The 19,466-nt window shown below is 35.0% G+C and overlaps 1 protein-coding gene across 1 annotated transcript in view; it reads left to right on the top strand.

The window, feature by feature from the left end:
* NKAIN2 (sodium/potassium transporting ATPase interacting 2) overlaps window positions 1-19,466 on the top strand; it is a 511,469-nt gene that overhangs the window by 175,342 nt on the left and 316,661 nt on the right. The window lies entirely within an intron of this gene.

The raw sequence follows: 19,466 nt of genomic DNA, 5'->3' as shown, positions 1-19,466 counted from the left end.
CAGCCCAATAAATAAACTCATTTATATCATTTTTTAGATTCCAAATATAAGTGATATCATATGATATTTGTCTTTCTCTGTATGACTTACTTCACTTAATATGATAATATCTAGGTCCATCCATGTTATTGCAAATGGCACTATTTCATTCTTTTTTTATGGCCAAGTAATATTCCATTGTGTATATATACCACATCTTCTTTATCCATTCATCTGTCGGTAGACACTTAGGTTGCTTCCATGTCTTGGCTATTGTAGATAGTGCTGCTATGAACATTGGGGTGCGTGTATCTTTTTGATATGGAGATTTCTCTGGATATATGCCCAGGAGTGGGATTGCAGGATCATATGGTGACTCTATTTTTAGTTTTCTTAAGGAACCGCCATACTGTTCTCCACAGTAGCTGTACCAATTTACATTCCCACCAACAGTATAGGAAGGTTACTTTTTCTCCACACCCTCTCTAGCATTTGTTTTTGGCCATCTGTATGTCTTTTTTGGAGAAATGTCTATTTAGGTCTTATGCCCATTTTTTGGTTGGATTGTTCATTTTTTGAAGTATTTCTTTTACTTTATCTTACTGTATGCTTATTTGGGACTCTAGGGAAGAGGACTTCATTGACAAATCATTTTTTAAAGAAATATTTGCCATATTTTAATATGTACATCTATGTACTTATTAAAGAACTGAGAACTACATTGGAGAAAATATAGAATATGAATATTATGACTTGCAGATATCAGAAAATATACTGACTTATGATTGAAATCTGCCTAATGGAAGTAAAGTGAATCTTAAGAAGAAAATCTTGAGCATATATTCCACAACTCTGCAAAACAGTTTTATGCTGAACCTCTGAGCCAGAAATGTGAGAAAGTAAAGTGATTGAAGCCTGTCAGCAAAGAAAATCAGCCAGCAGAGTGATGATTCCTATTACAAGAGAAAGACTTCTATGAAAATAGACTCACAGATATCAATATTTCCTGTACATTCTCTTTATTTATAAATCATAAATCATACTTCTTTAATAGGCTTGCTATCTTTATTGTTGGGATAAGTGTAATGTTTTACACATTTGGGGGACAGTAATTGACAACTGCATTAAGAATCCCAACTCGTGCACAAATCCCTGGATGGCACCCAGGAACCTTGATCCTTGATCTAAGGCAAATAAATTCTCCAAGTTTTATAAAGTGAGGGTCACTTATAGCTAACTGTGATATTGAAACTCTCATAATATGGTGCTCAGTGAGAGAACAAGCTAGTCTAAGTGGCAAAGAGTTGAAAATTGAAGAGTTTTATATAAAATATAAGCTACGTTTAGTATGCAGTCACAACAAGCTTGAAAAATAAAGAAGCAACAGTAATTCAGCTTTAAAATTATAGTGCTTAGTTGTTAAAAGGTCACCTGCGCTTGGCCTCATTTCTGCTTAATTGGGACAGGTTAATCTTTTCTGTTGTTCTTTCAATTTGGAAAGAAACTGGGATCTCTGCTAGTACTCTTCATCCATCAAATCCTGTGACCTTGAAAGCAAATTCCGGCTCTGCTTCTCAGGAGAGAGTCTGAAAATGAGAATTAAAATAGGTCTTCTCAGTGGAGACCCACAGCAACATGTAATAAGACATGTAAAAAAAGATCCTATCACTGCAGGCATACTGTAATCTTTCTCAAAGTAACATATAGAGTCAAAATGAGAATTCATTTAAGCTCAGAATTTAAAAAATCAGTGAGATGTTAAATCTTCTAAAAATCGACTAAAATTGTCTATGAAAAATTTTAATGGAAGTCAACGATTTTGTAATTTGTTTCCTTTCAACTCTTATGAAAAGCTCTGCATCTCAAAATATGAAATATTTTAAACCCTGATTCTCTAGAAAGAATCCCCCAAAAGAAGAATAGAAATGTTAACAAAAGGTATGAGTAATGATAGCATATTCATTATTACAATTTTTTAATTTAAAAAGGTACAAGGACATCTCTAATTAACCACAGGCTGGTCTGCTTTTATGATAAGAAATGCAGAATTAGGATGAATATATAATGAGCACGTCATAGCAGCAGTATTCAATATCTGAGAGTCAACTTTATTTTACTGTTTTAAGTGTATTAAGGAAAACTTACATGATCCCGGAACACAATGGAAAGTTTATGAACATATCAGGTGTAATTCTTCCTTTTGATTTCACAGTAAGCAACCTGTATAAGAGTCTATAATATCACCAGGTAAATTCCTTTTCCTCTTCTAGAATTATCCAACAACAAAAAAACATCAGGACTAAGAATAAGTTTCATTAATTTAAGACTAAAGGGTTTTTCATACAGTTGAGAACTACAGAGATTTTAGTCTGACTAAATTTTAAAAAAATTTATTGTAATCTTATTTAATACCAACTTCATGCAAGACCATTATCTGTAAATAAAAGAAAAAAATCCTACCACAGGTATGTGTTTTCCAAGCTTCTTGTAACTAAAGCCATACATGCGCATCCCCACATCTCCAAATTCAGGGCTGTTTTCTATTTACAAGTTGCTCCATTTACAGGGAAAAGCCAGACAATGCTCTCTAAAAATGACTCAGGGTCCAGGGAAATTTAATCATAATCCAACGCGAAATTATCTCTACATTAATATTTAGGATAACCAATCTCACATACACTGATTTATTATTAACCTCAAAATTATATGGGAATAACAAGTATATTCTTAACATCTGGTACAAAAGGGTATAAAGCATCAAAAGGGTAGTATAACATTTCATGTTTTATTTATTTTAAAAGACAGTATTTACTGTGATAATATTATTAGAAATTTAATTGAGCAAAGCTCAGGCTGAGTCAACTCAGAAAGAATCCATATTCCTTTTTCATTACTTACTGGATGGTGGCCTTAGGGAAATTATTTAATCTCTTTCGTCTTGTATAAAATTGGGAGATAATAGAACCTACTCATTATTGTGTTGTTGTAAGATTAAATGTGAAATACTCCTTGGTTAAAGTAACGAATATAGTGCTAGGTACATAGTAAGTGCTCAATAAATGTAATTCAAATTTTTTCTAATTTTATTTTGGCACCTGCATTGAATAACATGAATATGTCTTATAAATCCAATATTCAAATTTTATATCTTCCAATATTGATAAAGGAAGCAACCTATTTTATACTACTTAAAGCTTCAATAGACTTTTCAAGATAAGTTTGAACAGGGTGATGTAGTAAATGCAATGTAATATGACTGCTGTTGCAGTGATAATTAGCACCTCTATCCCATTACATAACCATCCCTTCTTTTTAGGTCAGAATAATTAAGTTTTAGTCTCTTAACAAGTTTGACGACTATAATACAATGTGGTTGTCTATATTCACTATACTGTGAATCAGGTTTCTAGGTTTTATTTTAAATTTGGACCCTTAAACAACATCTGTTTTAGCCCCCCAACTCCTGCCCCAACCCAGCCTCTGGTAACCTCCATTTTATTCTCTGTTTTTACAAATTTGGCTTTATTAGATTCCACATGTAAGTAATATCATACAGGACTTGTCTTTCTCTGTATGATTTATCTCATTTAACATAATGTGCTCAAGGTCCATCCATGTTGCTGCAAATGGCAGGATGTCTTTCTTCCTTATGGATGAAAAATATTCCTTTGTACAAAAGTTTTTGTGCAGCAAAAGAAACAGTTTGCAAAATTGAAAGGCAACGTACAGAATGAGAAAAGCATTTTGTAAAACATATATCAAATAAGGGGTTAATATCCAGAATATATTAAAGAACTCATACAACTGAATAACAACAAAAAAACAATTCAATTAAAAAATGGGCAGAGGAGCTAAGTAGACATTTGTCCAAAGAAGATATCTAAATGGCTAATAGGTACATGAAAAGATGCTGAACATCACTGATGATTGGGAAATGCAAAACAAAACCACAATGATCTATAACCTCACACCTGTTAGAATAGCTGTCACCAAGAGGACAAGAGATAACAAGGGTTGGCAAGGATGTAGAGAAAAGAGTCCTTGAATATTGTTGATGGAAATGTAAATTGGTTCAACCATTATGGAAAACAATATGGAGGTACCTCAAACAAAAATATAACTAGTGGGAAGCAGCCGCATAGCACAGGGAGATCAGCTCAGTGCTTTGTGACCACCTAGAGGGGTGGGAGGGAGACACAAGAGGGAGGGGATATGGAGATATATGCATACGTATAGCTGATTCACTTTGTTATACAGCAGCAACTAACACAACAATTATACCTCAATAAAGATGTTAATAAATAATAAATAAATCTACCATATGATCCAGCAATTTCACTTATGGAAATATACCCTCAAAACAATGAAAACAGGGTATCAAAGAGATATGTTGCACTCCCATGTTTATTACAGCATTATTTACAATAGCCAAGATATGAAAACCATTCAAGGAGAATTCTTATGCTGATTAATTCAACAGATGCTTATCGAGAGCCTAACTGCCAGAAATCCAGTTAGATGTTAAAGCGAGTGGCACTAACTATACAGCCCTCAATACTGAGTTGCATAACATTACTGTCTATCTTAGCTAAAGTTTACAATTCAGACTCTTCTGATGGTTTGTTCACTTCTCTAAATTCATGGTGAAATATGATGGAAAATGGAAATGTCTTTACTTAAATTGTTTTAGCTCAAATTGCATAAAATTTCTATTACAGACAGTTATTATTCAACCCTCGTTATCTGTGTGTGTTTACAGGATACATGTATAGTTAGACTTCTGCTCCACTGATTTCATAATTTCAAAGAAAAATAAAAACATGATAGCTCTATTAATTATTTACGTTCTGCATTTAGTTCTAACAGATGCTGGAAAAGAGTATACAGGAAACACTGATCAGTGAAATTTGTGTGGGCAAAGTTGCCATTGGAGAGCGGCACTTGCATTTTGAGGAAACGAGTACACTGGCATTTTGAACCAAACTAAATATGAGACTGGAAAGTTCATTTTAGTAAAGCTGAAAGATGGCTTTTTTTGATAATTTAATTTTTACCTTTTAATTATGTGCAAGCTCAAGATAAATTTCTGTCTTACTTCACAACAATGATCTAACCTCTTTATAACAATTCTGCCCTTCAGGGCCAACACATAACTCCAGAGACCATATTCCCAGATTACAGTATTCCCCCCTTATCCGCCGGGGATACGTTCCAAGACCCCGAGTCTGAAACCACGGAGAGTGTTGAAACCCTATACAGTTGATCCTTGAACAACACTGGGGTTAGGGCCACCAACTCCTCACACAGTCAAAAATCTACTTATAACTTTTGATTCCCCCAAAACTTTACTAATAGCTTACTATTGACCAGAAGCCTTACCAATAACATAAACAGTCGATTAACACATATTTTGTATGTTGTCTATATTATATACCATATTCTTGCAGTAAGGTAAGCTAGAGAAAAGAAAATGCTATTAAGGAAAATCATAAGAAAGAAAATACATTTACAGTACTGTAGTTATCAATTCCATAAGTTTACATCATCTGTTTACAAGGTGAATCACCTGTCAGTATTTTTTTTTTTACCTGTCAGTATTTACATCAATATTATATGATACAAAACACTGTAGATATTATACATATTACCAACACTAGACATCAAAAATGAAAAGATAATGTGAAAAAAATTTATATTTATTTACAGGTATAACAATTTGTGCATCAAGAACGAAGAAGCAGCAATATGACTTCCTTATGGTAGCCTAGTATAACTGATACAGTTGCTCCATGGTAGCCTGGCCTACACACAAATGAATAAATCATTAAAAAAATTTTATGGCATGTATTATTACAGTCATATTCATAATACAGTTTTGAAACATTGTTACATTTAAGAAAACACACTTACCTATGATGATAGCCTTCTCCAATTACAAGAGAGAGAGGCATACTGTATGGTAATGTAATTCTTTGAAAGCATAGTTATAAAAGTAAGAAAACTAACACATTGTTAATTATTTATTAAATGTCACTCACTTTATGCCTACATAAGTGTAGACTAGTATCTATATATATTTTATACATGACGTACCTAACTTTTCCTTAATTTTTCCATATTTCTAGGTAATGCAGTTTGCCTGTGAACTTTTTCAAATTGTTGCAAATCTGCCAGAATTTTCCAATATATTTATTGGAATACATCTGCATATATATAAGTGGACCCATGTAGTTCAAACCCATGTTCTTCAAGGGTCAACTGTATATACCAATACTGTGTTTTTTCCTATACATACATACCTATCATAAAGTTCAGTTGATAAATTAGTCACAGTAAGAGAATATCCAAATTGCCAGCATCACTACTCTTGCACTTTGGGGCATTTTTAAGTAGAATAAGGGTTACTTGAACACAGGTACTGTGATACCGCAACAATCGGTCTGATAACTAAGAAAGGGACGATTCACGTCCAGGGCCTGGGCTGGAAGGAGTGGGAAGGCACAAATTTTCATCACGCTACTTAGAATGGTGAGCAGTTTAAAACTTATGAACTGTTTATTTCTGGAAATTTCCATGTAATCTTCTCAGACTGTAGTTGACTGCAGGTAACTGAAACTGCAGAAAGCTGAACTGTGGATAAGGGGAGACTACTGGATACCATGTCAATGGTGTCTCTGGAATTCCTCAGTGCAACAGCCGTGCTTGTGTCCAGGTGCTCTGAATATTTGATTCCATTTTTTTCCATGATCTCAGTTGTTTCTCAGAGTAACTGTTGCTTACAAATATTCCCTCAGGTGATCTTTCTTTCATTCTCTCTTTCATTTTTATGGAGCATTGTACAAAGTTATGGTGTTAAAAATTATAATATTTTGGCAATAAATTTTAGAACAAAAAGATAAAACAACATGAAACTCAACTAGTCTATGAAAAATAATGCTGCTCAACAAGGTTTTTCTTTTTCAAGATTTCCAGGATCTTTTTGATGGAATGGGTATATAGACCATGGTCAATGTAATTATATGACCCTTTAAAGAAATCAAATCTGTTCCAAATAGTTCATTTTAATTGACTAATACATTTTTTCTCCTTGCATGTTTAGACTCTTTGCTGCAAGACCAGATGGAGAACTTTGCAATTGTCGCCAAAATATATAACAGTATAAGATGTATGTATAGATGTATGTATGTGTGTGTATGTGTGTATGGGTGAATATATTCAATCTATACATATTCAGAAAATGAAAAATAATCTCTGTGGTTCTAAATCATGCCAGCTTTATTCAGTGTTACTATGATAATCATTGCACATAACAATGGCCTCTTCTGGTCCTTTTCTATATTTTTTGCTAATGTAAACCATAATATAATGCTATATGCCTGCTTAAGAATGTGTTTAAAATTGAGTAGTGTTTTATTTAATAATAGAAAAATCACACTCCATTACAGAGCTCTCCTTTTAGATCTTATTTTGTCAGTTTTATAGGGACAGTTTTTATAGTAAGGATCCCAGAAAGCCCACAACAGAATATAAAATGTAGGTTTAAGATGAGAGAGGAATGATGCCTCTATCTCATTCCCTTATTGTGGAACCTGAATTGGCCTGGAATTACATGTGATTAGATGTTCTGCTCCGGATCACCTCTTCTTATCTCCCTAAAGACAGTAACCCCATACTGGCAAGGCCTTGACGGTGAGTGCATCCTTAGCACCTCGCCCTAGTCCAGGCCCTAATGGTACAAAGAGACTCCAAATAGGAGAGGCTTGAGCTGGTCATTCAGGACAGAGAAGGATTCACCAGGGAAGTGAAGCTTAAGATCAGCTCTGAAAGATGAGTAGAAATTAACTAGATAAGGGGATTGGGGGAGACTGTTCCAGGTAAAATAGCATATGCAAAGGTCCTTTGATGGCAAGACCTTTGCATATGACAAGTACCAGGAACTAAGAGCAAGCTACTGTGACCAAAGTCCAGAGCATGACAAGGTACAAATGAGAGGCAGGAAAGGACTGTAGGAACCTAGTCAGGCAGGGCTCTGGAAGCCTGATGAAGGATGTTACTTTTTATATTAATTAAGGGGAAAGAATTCAGGCAGAGTAGCTCTGCCTTTTGAAAGTAGTACTGTACTGAAGCTGGAGTGTCCAGGAAGCATGGGTGTTGGGTTCCAATCGGGGGTCTTTGCAGGAGTCTAGACAAAAGATGATGGAGTTGAAAAGAGTAAGAGTTCTTTAGGAAGTAACTCAAGAGGAAGACTGGACTGCAGAAGAAGGGTGAAGGAGGTGGGAGGAATAACTTCCAGGTTTTACTGCTATTATAATTAGGAGACAAAATTAGGTCAATATACTGAACACACATACGCACACACACAGAGAAATAGAAAATCTTTTCTTTTGTTAGAGAATGGCCATCCTTCCATCATTATATTTGTCAGGAGAATAGAAACTCAACGAATCCCAAACTTTAAAAAAGTGAAGGTGTTCTCCACACTGTATAGCAAATATTCTCATAATTTTAAATTATCAGGATAATGTTAGTCTAAAGGATAAATAGGTGAAATTCTATCATTGTAAAATCACAGTCCCTCAAGTCAATTTAAGCTCACTTAGCTTTACTAAAATATCAATAATATTATTTTGTCCTTTCTTCATTCTTTTTTATTTAAAACACAAATTGATGAAATACAGCCTAAGGGTTAAATCTGGCCCTCACTCTGTTTGTGTAAACAAAGTTTTATTGGAATCCAGCCATATCCATTCATTGACCTCTTGTCCATGGCTTCTCATAGGCTACAAGGGCACAGTGGAATAGTTGCAACAGAAACTAGATGGCCCACGAAGTTTAAAACATTTGGCCTTCTGAATGGGGCCTCAAAACACTAAATTCTAAATATATAATAGCAAAGTGTATTTTTGAAAAACTATATCTTCTGCCTTAATATGAATTTCTTATTTCTTTAGAACAAACACAATTTTATATGTAATTTTGGGGTCCTGGAATAAATATCCTTCTAGTCTACCATTCTTAAACTATGCTTTCTGTTGTTTTTCTTTTTCTAATATATATCTTATTAGTCAATCTCTGGCATATTCAAAGGCAGGCAGAGTCCCAAGACAATTACATGTATAACTCTCAATTTTTATTGCACATATTCCATATTAATGCATCAGCTGCTTTATTAAAATATTTGGAAAGTATTTATACACTAAAATGTGTGCTGAGTCTAAATGCTTCACTGAGGAATAAATAAAAGTTGTCATCTCAAATGTAGTAATAAAGCACTGATACTGTTGAGAGCCTACTCTCATACAAAGTATTCTGATAGTCCGTGGATCCAAGGAACTCAATGAGAACTTCTGTTTAATAATTCAAGTAAAGATATTTAGACAGAGATGGGAGCTGACCAGGAGGTGAGAAAGATGAGGTGGCCACAGATAAAGCAGACAGAAGTAAGGGTCTTAGTAAGATTGGCTATGAAATAAAGTGCTCCTTTGCTTTAGAATTTGAAAAGCATTGCACTATTTAATAAGATATGCAAATTGCAGTTCCTAAATTCAAGACCATTTATGGCTTTGAGATTTCATTCATTGTAGTAACCAATTTGTTTTTTTTTTTCTTGAGATATATGTGGGCAAATAATTAATTAATTAATTTTATTTTTGGCTGCCTTGGGTCTTATTTAGACAGAGATGGGAGCTGACCAGGAGGTGAGAAAGATGAGGTGGCCACAGATAAAGCAGACAGAAGTAAGGGTCTTAGTAAGATTGGCTATGAAATAAAGTGCTCCTTTGCTTTAGAATTTGAAAAGCATTGCACTATTTAATAAGATATGCAAATTGCAGTTCCTAAATTCAAGACCATTTATGGCTTTGAGAGTTCATTCATTGTAGTAACCAGTTTGTTTTTGTTTTTTTTTCTTGAGATCTATGTGGGCAGATTCTTAATTAATTTATTTTATTTTTGGCTGCCTTGGGTCTTTGTTGCTACGCACGGGCTTTTCTCCAGTTGCGGCGAGCGGGGGCCACTCTCCGTTGCGGTGCGCGGGCCTCCCATTGGCCGGCCTCTCCCATTGCAAAGCACAGGCTTTAGGCGCGCGGGCTTCAGTAGTTGTGGCACATGGTCTCAGGAGTTGTGGCTTGCGGGCTCTAGAGCACAGGCTCAGTAGTTTTAGCGCACGGGCTTAGTTGCTCCGCGGCACGTGGGATCTTTCCCGAACCCACGTCCCCTGCATTGGTATGTGGGCAAATTCTTAAAGAGTAAATTCTCATATTTATTAATACTTTTTCTTATATTAATGCCTCACAAGTACACTAGACTAAATAAAACTTGCAAAATGCTGTTGGAAACGTACTATGACAATTTCATGTTCTTCTGTATGCCTCACTGCTAAGGAATTAGGTGGCTCTTCTGAAAAGAGATTCTGTGGGCCTTATGTCAAAGGCTGTGGGACTTGTGAGATGCCAGTCCACCATCATCCCTACATCCAACCTTTCATCTGGAACTCACTGAATGCACCATATCAGTTCTGCCAAATGATGTGTCAAAACCTAGGGGAAAAAAATTAACCAAAAAGTTCTTAAGACACAGTGTGCAAATAGTCATTAAAAGCAGTAATTATAGCCACAAATAAAAGGACAATCTTTAGATACTAACCAATAATAGCTCTTTTCAACTATGGGTACCTGTATGAGTAAACATCAAAGTCAGTATTATCATCTACTAATACAAATCACTGCTGCCTATCAGTGAGAGCCAAAGTATATCAGTAAAAATTTATGCTTTAGATTTTCTTAGAGTTGTATTTAAGGGGGCAAATTTCCACTTGTTCAAGGTTGTACCTGCCAAGTTTCATTATTTTAGTGGTACCCTTTCCCCTTTGTAAGCCATTTTAAGTTCTTTATTACAAAGAAGGGAAAGTAAATAAACAAATTGGGCAAAATCAGCACAGACGATATTAAAACAAACATCCCCTGAACTTGCTTCTGCTGGGTTTTGGCTCTATTTTCCATGAACATGCTATGAAAGCTGATTAATGCATCTCTTATCCCACTTGGGAGAACAAAGTGATTCTTCAAACAGAGATACCCACAGCATTCAAAACTGCCCGTGATATTTGCACTCAGAATCTTCCTTCTAGTGGTATATATGTGTTCGTGTGTATGCATGTGTGTGCAAACCCTCTTTATATACACATATTCTTTTTCAATTAAAAATATAAAACATAAATATTTTAAAGAAGGCAAAAAAGAACACCATGACTAATACAGACCAGGTGTTAAATGTTTGAGAAATGTTGTAGGTGTCAAAGTAACTTCCTTTGACATAACTTGTGTCAATAATTATGCTTACAAATTATAAGCAAGTAGAACTATTTGGGGGCTTCTCTGTCATATATATTTCCTATGCCTCTCAAGAGGAAGATTTGATTATCTTATACATATAGATACTTTGTTCAAAAGTAGATCCATGGTTCTTTTGATCCAATTGGACATCAAGAAATACATTCATCTAGACTAGAACATTCTAGAGCTATTCCAGAATAAGTTCTTTGAAAGTTTGTGGAAAAACTTCTCAAGCCATAAGAAGTGGGTATTAGACATGTAACTCAATTGATTTTGACATAAGTGGAAATCACCAAAATTAAAAGCTGGATTTCAGTTAACATGTGCATCTCTGTTTTGTGGGCCTGAGCAGGGTGGCCTCACTTTATATATCTCTTTCTAATTATGAGTTATTTTCCAAACCAGGCTTTTAGAGCACATATCTCTAGTTTCTGCTAAGAATCAGTCTAACAGTTGATACTTTGGTACTTATGCTACAGCATATTATCACTTTCCAAAACAACATAACAGTTTTTTTTTTTTAAGTCAAGCAAAATGGTTAAGCTTGCAAATTTAACAGAACCTAAAGATAGAAGATGTAAAAGACCTGTAGATTTTCTTCCATGGGTAGATGTAAATGCTAATGAAGTGTTCCTTAAAACAAATTTAAATTAAACCATGAGCTACCTTCAACAAATATATGAAAGTTCAAGAAGAATTGAAAATGTAACTGCCATCAGGATCAGACAGAGTACCGACGTGCTGACGGGTCACATTCTCAGGTGGAAGGTAGTTTTCTTTCTCCTGCATATTAATAATGACAGGTGGTGCTGGAGATAATTTTAACCAGATTATGGTGAACTGAAGTTCTGATTCAAAGGCTTTCTTCACTGCTTTGTTTGAATAAAGTATGACTGAACACAGTTTGAAATTCATTTATTTCCCAAAAGCATTTGAAGATTTTTGTGAGAGAACTGATGAGGTACTTGCTTTTTTTTTTCCCAAAATAAATAAATAAATCTTTGAAAAACTGAAAGCACTGATTTTTAAAGGGCTTCACAGACATTTATGTGAAGATAGCTTTCTCTAATTCCTGAATGTGAAGATGCCTGTTCACAGAGCTTCCAGACCTGAAGTGTGTATGCTTACGTGTGTGTGTGTGTTTATAAAGAATGCATAGAAAAATAATTTCTTATCCTTGGACTTTTAAAACAAAGCTTCTCCTGATTGGCAAGATATGGAAATCATTTCAGCCAAGAAGTGAAAACTTATATCTCTTTGGTGTTTACATCTTACAAGAAAAAGTGTTCTAAGTAAGCTAAGCTTTGACTAGCATCTGCCTCTTGGTCAAATTTGAGGCATCTGAATCTCATTCAGAAGCCTTGAAGGATGCTTTAAATCAATCAAACCCGTTTCTTTTATGAACTCGAGCACCTGCATGCGTGTATGTGTGTGTATGCATGTGTTTGAGAACGTAAGAATAAATGTATACTCTGCTGATTTTTGACAGGCATGTTTAAGGCATAGTCTCATTTGCTAAAGCAATCAAAAGCAAAAATATAATCAAAATTCTCAGATACCAAGTTTTTGAACCAATTAAATATTAGTCAATGTTAGGACTTTAAATTGTTCAGACAAGGATTTCCTCCTTTAAAGCAATGCTATGTGCATTGTGCTAACAAAAGAAGTATATGTGAAGATAGCACCAAATCATTATAGCTCAAGTCATTTATCTTTATTTAACGATCACTTATATCTTGCTTACTATATTCCAACCTGTTTGCAAATATGAACTCACTCCTCTTAATATAATGAAGTGGGGACTTTTTGTACCCCGATTTTATTTCTTACATGTACATGACACTGAAACACAGACAAGCCGAGGTCCAAAAGCTCATGAAAATTGTGGACCCCCGATATGAATTGAGGCAGCCTTCTGTTCATGGCAGCTATTTTGACAACATCAAAATCTGTGTTCTTAACCACATACCCAACCTCTTTAATCAGTGTCGCCCTTTGAACTGAAAGCACTTTATAATTTCTGGGTCTGGGACTTCCAACCAAAATTAAATAATCCTGAAAAAGAAAGGAGAAAGCTATCCCACTCTGCACTAATTCTTTCTGTCAAATATCCCAAGTACTTAAAAAGCATCCCTTATAAATCTCTTTCAAGGGGTAACAGATTTTCTCTAATCCTTAACCAAAGTAAGGAGAATATAAGAGCTACTGTGGGTATAAGTATTAGTCCACAAAGGCAAATGAGCTAGAAATATGCCTTAGTGCTTCAAAGCCCAACTTAGCTTTCTAACTCTGAGCCTCCCTGTAAGGGTCCACACCAGGTGTCTGCTCTTTCCCTAGCATCTTCCATAGTGTCAGGATATTGAGGGGGAGGAGGAAGTTGGGTTATCTGCTCTTATAAGTGGTCCACGCAGGTTAGGAATGAGATACCTATTTTTCCAATTCTGGAGACCTGTTAGTTTTCTGCTACTTTGTACGACGTGTAAGAGCCAGGAATCTTGCCAGGTTGCATGTGACCCTGCCTGCTTGGAACTACCTGTCGGGCACTTCCCCCGTAGTGCCACCCCTGCCTAATCCTCTAAAATAATTTCTCTCTCTCTTGTCTCTATCTCTCTCTTTCTCTTTGGATGTTTGGGAGAGAATTCCAGGGTTTTCTTCCATGATCTGGTCAAAACTCCCTGATAATGCCAATAATTATCCTTTTGCAAAGACCTTCAGTGCTTTGCACACAAACCCAGGGAGACTGGCAGGTTATTTTGGGTTTCTGCTCTGACACAGTTTCTCACTTGAGGTAATGAGAACAAAGCCAACTACCTGCTAACATGCGGAAAGGTGAGGAAGACAATTCTAACCCAAGCATGCAAGTTTCCTCTTATAAATATTATTCTCATCTCAGAATGATTCCCCTTCTCTTAAAGAAAAAACAAAGAACTTTTTTCCTAAAGCCAAGCGCAGAGGTTGAGTATATTCTATATTAACAGGTATAAGGAAAGGGCTTTTAAAAGAAGAATATTTATCTTAATATTAGTTGCACTATTAGATCAGAAAACAATGTTGTTTGACAAACACTGCTGTATTTATCAAGTAAAAACTAGACGGTACATTCAGCATACAGGTCTTTTTTAATGCCACTCTCAAATAAAAGGAGCCAAGCGTTCTTTGAAGAAATGACTGATTCTAGGGCTACAGCAGAGAACATGGAGATGAGCCTGGAATATCTGGTAACACCAGAAAGTAAGAAAATGATAACACACATACACACACACACACACACTCACACACACACACACACCCCCAATGAGGACATGTCAAAGGGATATAGGAGCCAACAGAAAGAGCTCCAAATGGCCAAAGCTGGAACAATTTAGCAAAAAAATAAATAACAGTGTTGGATTATAACTCAAATATCTCTGAGTCTATACCAATATAAATAAATGATTAAATAGAGAATAGACAAGTCCCCTGTGCAGAAAATTTCAAATAACATTTGTAGATAGTATGCCCTCCAGAAGGTAGAGCATAACTATCCATTTCTTAAGTGTAGGCTGCCCATAATGACTTCCTTCCAGAGAGTACAATATGGAAATGGGGGGAAAAAAGTAACTTTACAGTGGAAAAACCTGACAAATACCGTCTCAGTCAGATGATCAAGGTTAATATCAATAGTAGTCATACACCATGTTGATAGCATGTAGTTTTTTTTTTAATTGGGGTATAGTTGCTTCACAATGCTGTGCCAGTTTCTTCTGTACAGCCAACTGAATTAGCCATATATATACACATACCCCCTCCCTTTTGGATTTCTGTCCCATCTAGGTCACCACACAGCATCGAGTAGACTTCCCCAAACTATACAGCAGACTCTTACTAGTTATCTATTCCATCATAGCAGTGCATACCTGTCAATCCCAATCTCCAAGTTCATCCCACCACCCCCCTTTCCCCCCTTGGTGTTCATGTGTTTTTTCTCTACGTCTGCGACTCTATTTCTGCTCTGCAAATAGGTTCATCTGTACGTTTTTCTAGATTCCACATATATGCATTAATATATGATATTTGCTTTTCTCTTTCTGACTTACTTCACTCTTTTTGACAGACTCTAGGTCCATCCACATCTCTACAAATGACCCAATTTCATTTCTTTTTATGGCTAAGTAATATTCCATTATATATATATAGTGGAAATAGTGTTGCAGTGAACATTGGGGTGCCTGTGTCTTTTTGAATTATGGTTTTCTCAGGGTATATGCCCAGTAGTGGGATTGCTGGGTCATATGGTAATTCTATTTTTAGTTTTTTAAGGAACCTCCATACTGTTCTCCCATAGTGGCTGTATCAGTTTACATTCCTACCAACAGTGCAAGAAGGTTCCCTTTTCTCCACACCCTCTCCAGCATTTATTGTTTGTAGATTTTTTGATGATGGCCATTCTGACTGGTGTGAGGTGATAACTCATTGTAGTTTTGATTTGCATTTCTCTAATAATTAGTGATATTGAGCATCTTTTCATGTGCCTCTTGGCCGTCTGTATGTCTTCCTTGGAGAAATGTCTATTTAGGTCTTCTGCCCATTTTTTGATTGGGTTGTAGTCTTGATAGGATGTGATAAGAATGGTGCTATCCCTTTGTGGTCCTTCTCCCAAAAAACACATTACCTCAGTCTAATCATGAGGATAAGAGACAAACAAAAATTGAGGGAAATGCTGCAAATTGACCACTATTCCTCAAAAACGTCAAGGTCATCAAAAGCAAGGAATGTATAAGAAACTGTCATAGTCTAGAGGAGTATAAGGCAATATGATGACTCCATATTAAATGTAATGTGGTCCCTTGGATAGGATCCTGTAACAGGAAAAGGTTATTATGTAAACACTAAGGATATCTGAATAGAGTATAGATATTGGTTAATAATAATGTATCGATATGTATTTAGTAGTTGTGACAAATGTACCATACTAATGTAAGATGTTAATAATAAGAGAACAGGTTGTGAAGCATACAGGAACTGTCTTTCTTCTATCTTCACAAACCTTTTGTAAATTTAAAACTGTTATAAAATAAAAGGTTTATTTTAAGAATTCAAATGGTAACCTAACAATCTATGAGATGGACTGAGTCAGCTCATTAAGCTTGCCCGGCTGTATTGTCTCAGCCAACGTATACCCCCAATGCCGCCCTTTACACAGTGATGTGGCAGAAAGCATTCTGTCAGTGACAAAAATTGTGGCAAGGGAAAGGGTTAAAAATTAAAAGCTTTACATTTTTAAGTTTATTATTGAATCACTTATTTGCTCAAAAATATATGGAAAGAAATTTAAAAAGAAAATCTCAAAGCAGCAAGTTTTCTTAAATGGTACTTTTCCTTCTTTTGGTTTGTTTGTTTGAGAGTCTGCAGTAGAATACAATTTGAGAGCTTTATGGAGAAATTATAACTACTGTTAATTTTTTTTTCCAATTCAGGCATGTAAAGGGATACTAATATGCAGTTTTGTTTTTTTAAAGAAAGAAAAACAAACAAAAAGAAAAACCAGTAGCAGATTGAATTCAGATAAAGGTACTAAACCCAATTAGAAAGAACATTAAAAAACAAAATAACAAACAATGGGAAAAACGTAAGAGCAAGCATTTCTCTCCTTAGATGGAATCACAGCTGTAAAATGCTGAGACACCAATGCATTCTGCATCAACCAGATTACAGAGGAAAAGATGCTTTTATTTTGGATGCAGTTCAGAATTTGACACCGTCTCTCACCTTTTGAGGTCACTTGCTTATTTGTTCACGACAATGCATAAACTTTGCTCATACCTTGTTAAATGCCAAATCAGTGTAAGTGTAGTAATGAAGTTTGTTGTTTGTTGTTTGTTTGTTTGTTTTTTGGAAAGTCTGCACAGCATATTGAGAGGCTTTTCATTTCAGGGATTAAAATATTTAATGAGCAGGTGGCCTACTGCCAGCTACAACTTACTACTCACCCGCTATAAAGAGAAAAAACTATAAAGTTCAACATCAGCCACTCTTACAGCCCGTTCAGGCCTAGGTTTGTAGGTTTGCAAGTACATTAGAAAAAGCTTACAGTGTGTGAAAAGAAAAGAGTATGTGAGACATAAAGGAGCAGATATTGTTAAGATATATGCCTGTGTCTGACCTTTCAGCTTGTACATTTACTTTTCTTTATGATTATTAGAATCTGTAGTATTTTCTAACTAAAGATGCAACTTGCTTTGCTTCCAAGATGTTGAGGTATCATCATCATCAACATTGTCATCATTACCATCAGCTTTACTAGAAATAGGACCTTAAGTTCCTCCACTTGAATTTGCTTTGCAAAATTGTCTCTAGAGATATTCTTATTCTTAAAATTTCTTTATTACTCCACTTATTATTATTGATGTGTTAATAGAAAACTATAATTTAAGATATATGCCTGTGTCTGACCTTTCAGCTTGTACATTTACTTTTCTTTATGATTATTAGAATCTGTAGTATTTTCTAACTAAAGATGCAACTTGCTTTGCTTCCAAGATGTTGAGGTATCATCATCATCAACATTGTCATCATTACCATCAGCTTTACTAGAAATAGGACCTTAAGTTCCTCCACTTGAATTTGCTTTGCAAAATTGTCTCTAGAGATATTCTTAAAATTTCTTTATTACTCCACTAATTATTATTGATGTGTTAATAGAAAACTATACTTTCTGAAATTGCTTTATAGTGTGTGAAATGGTTCTCAATAACAAATTTCTGAAATGTAGTAACTTTAGGGAATCTAACAAGAAGAAGGAAGCTTTAAATTCCCTTATAAATGATCAATTAATATAAGACTTATACACGTCAAAGAAGAGACTGTGCAACCCAAAGAAGGTTCACAGATGCTTGTAAACTCTTATTGGATTTGACACTGGACACTTAGAAGAAACCTGTTTATTAGTGATTTATTTCCTGGAAAGTTAGAGATACCAAATTTTTGTGCAATGAGTCACTCCAAAGGAAAGACATTATCGTAAGAATTATGACAAGTACTCTGGCTTGTGAAGAAGAAAATCTTATTCCCAGCCTTGAGCTGGTGTAATATGACTCTGATAATACCCTTGGGTCTCAGACTCTACATCGTTGTAAAAGAATCAGGGAAGAATGGACTACGAGATCTTTTCCAGCTCTAAAATTGTTTCATTGTATAAACACAGATATTTTTATCCTCTACAAAATAATTAGTACTATATGTCATTTTGTAAAAGTCTGTTTAGGAGTAGTTCAATCACATCTGCCATTATCAAGTAAAAATTGCAATTCACTTTAATCTGTGATAGTATTACCTTAATCAGCTGCTAATAAATCAGTTGTTCTAAATTCTATTTTCCAAATCTTTGATACAGACTTTTATCATTATTGAAATTTAGGGACAGAAGTGTTTCCTATTTCAAAGATTTAATGAAGCATTCTTTTTAAAGGTTATTACCAGGTTATTTTATATCAAAGCAGATCATAACTGAACTTCATTCTTATATAGTTTACTCTGACTTTGAGAAATTCCTTTACATATTCATTAATAGAGAAATCTTGAAATCTGTGGATCCCAAGAGACCTGTAGTGTTTCTGTAGATCATGCATGTTCTCAGTTGTGGTGCAGTTTTCTCTCAAGAGAGCGAAAATTGGTTTATTGAGGGAAGATTAAAAAATAAATTAACTATTTTGAGTGTTTGAGGCCTTCCAAAGGGCCTTAGTATGTATACAGATCTAAGGATATCAGTGGGATTAAAATTTTATAGGCAATGTTTAGGAAAAAAATGTCTAAAAAGGTTTATTAGGGGGACAATAATGAAGAAAATGTCACATCACTGAAAAGCCAAAGCAATTTAAATATATATTTTTAAACCCTCAAAACTGTATCTGGGTGAGAAAGCAGAGTGCCAAGTTACTTCGCAAAGCAAATTAAACTGACTGAGTTATAAACCTTTCAAAAACTAGACTTATAATGAGCGTGCAGACAGATCTTTAACTGTAGCAATTCCTTCAAGGACTGAGCCACTCTAACATCCTTTGGGAGCCTAACTGAAACTGATTATGGTTGACATCTCATAATAGACTTTAGTTTAAATGATTTCTTTTCGGATCTAAAAACAGTTTTGGTTCCATGTGTTTCTAAAGAGTGCAATAT

The sequence above is a fragment of the Neophocaena asiaeorientalis genome, unplaced genomic scaffold (genome assembly GCF_003031525.2).
Source record: "Neophocaena asiaeorientalis asiaeorientalis breed wild unplaced genomic scaffold, Neophocaena_asiaeorientalis_V1.1 scaffold5, whole genome shotgun sequence".
Lineage (NCBI taxonomy): Eukaryota > Metazoa > Chordata > Mammalia > Artiodactyla > Phocoenidae > Neophocaena > Neophocaena asiaeorientalis.
Note: the sequence above shows the minus strand (reverse complement) of the source record. Positions and strands in the feature narration are given on the sequence as shown.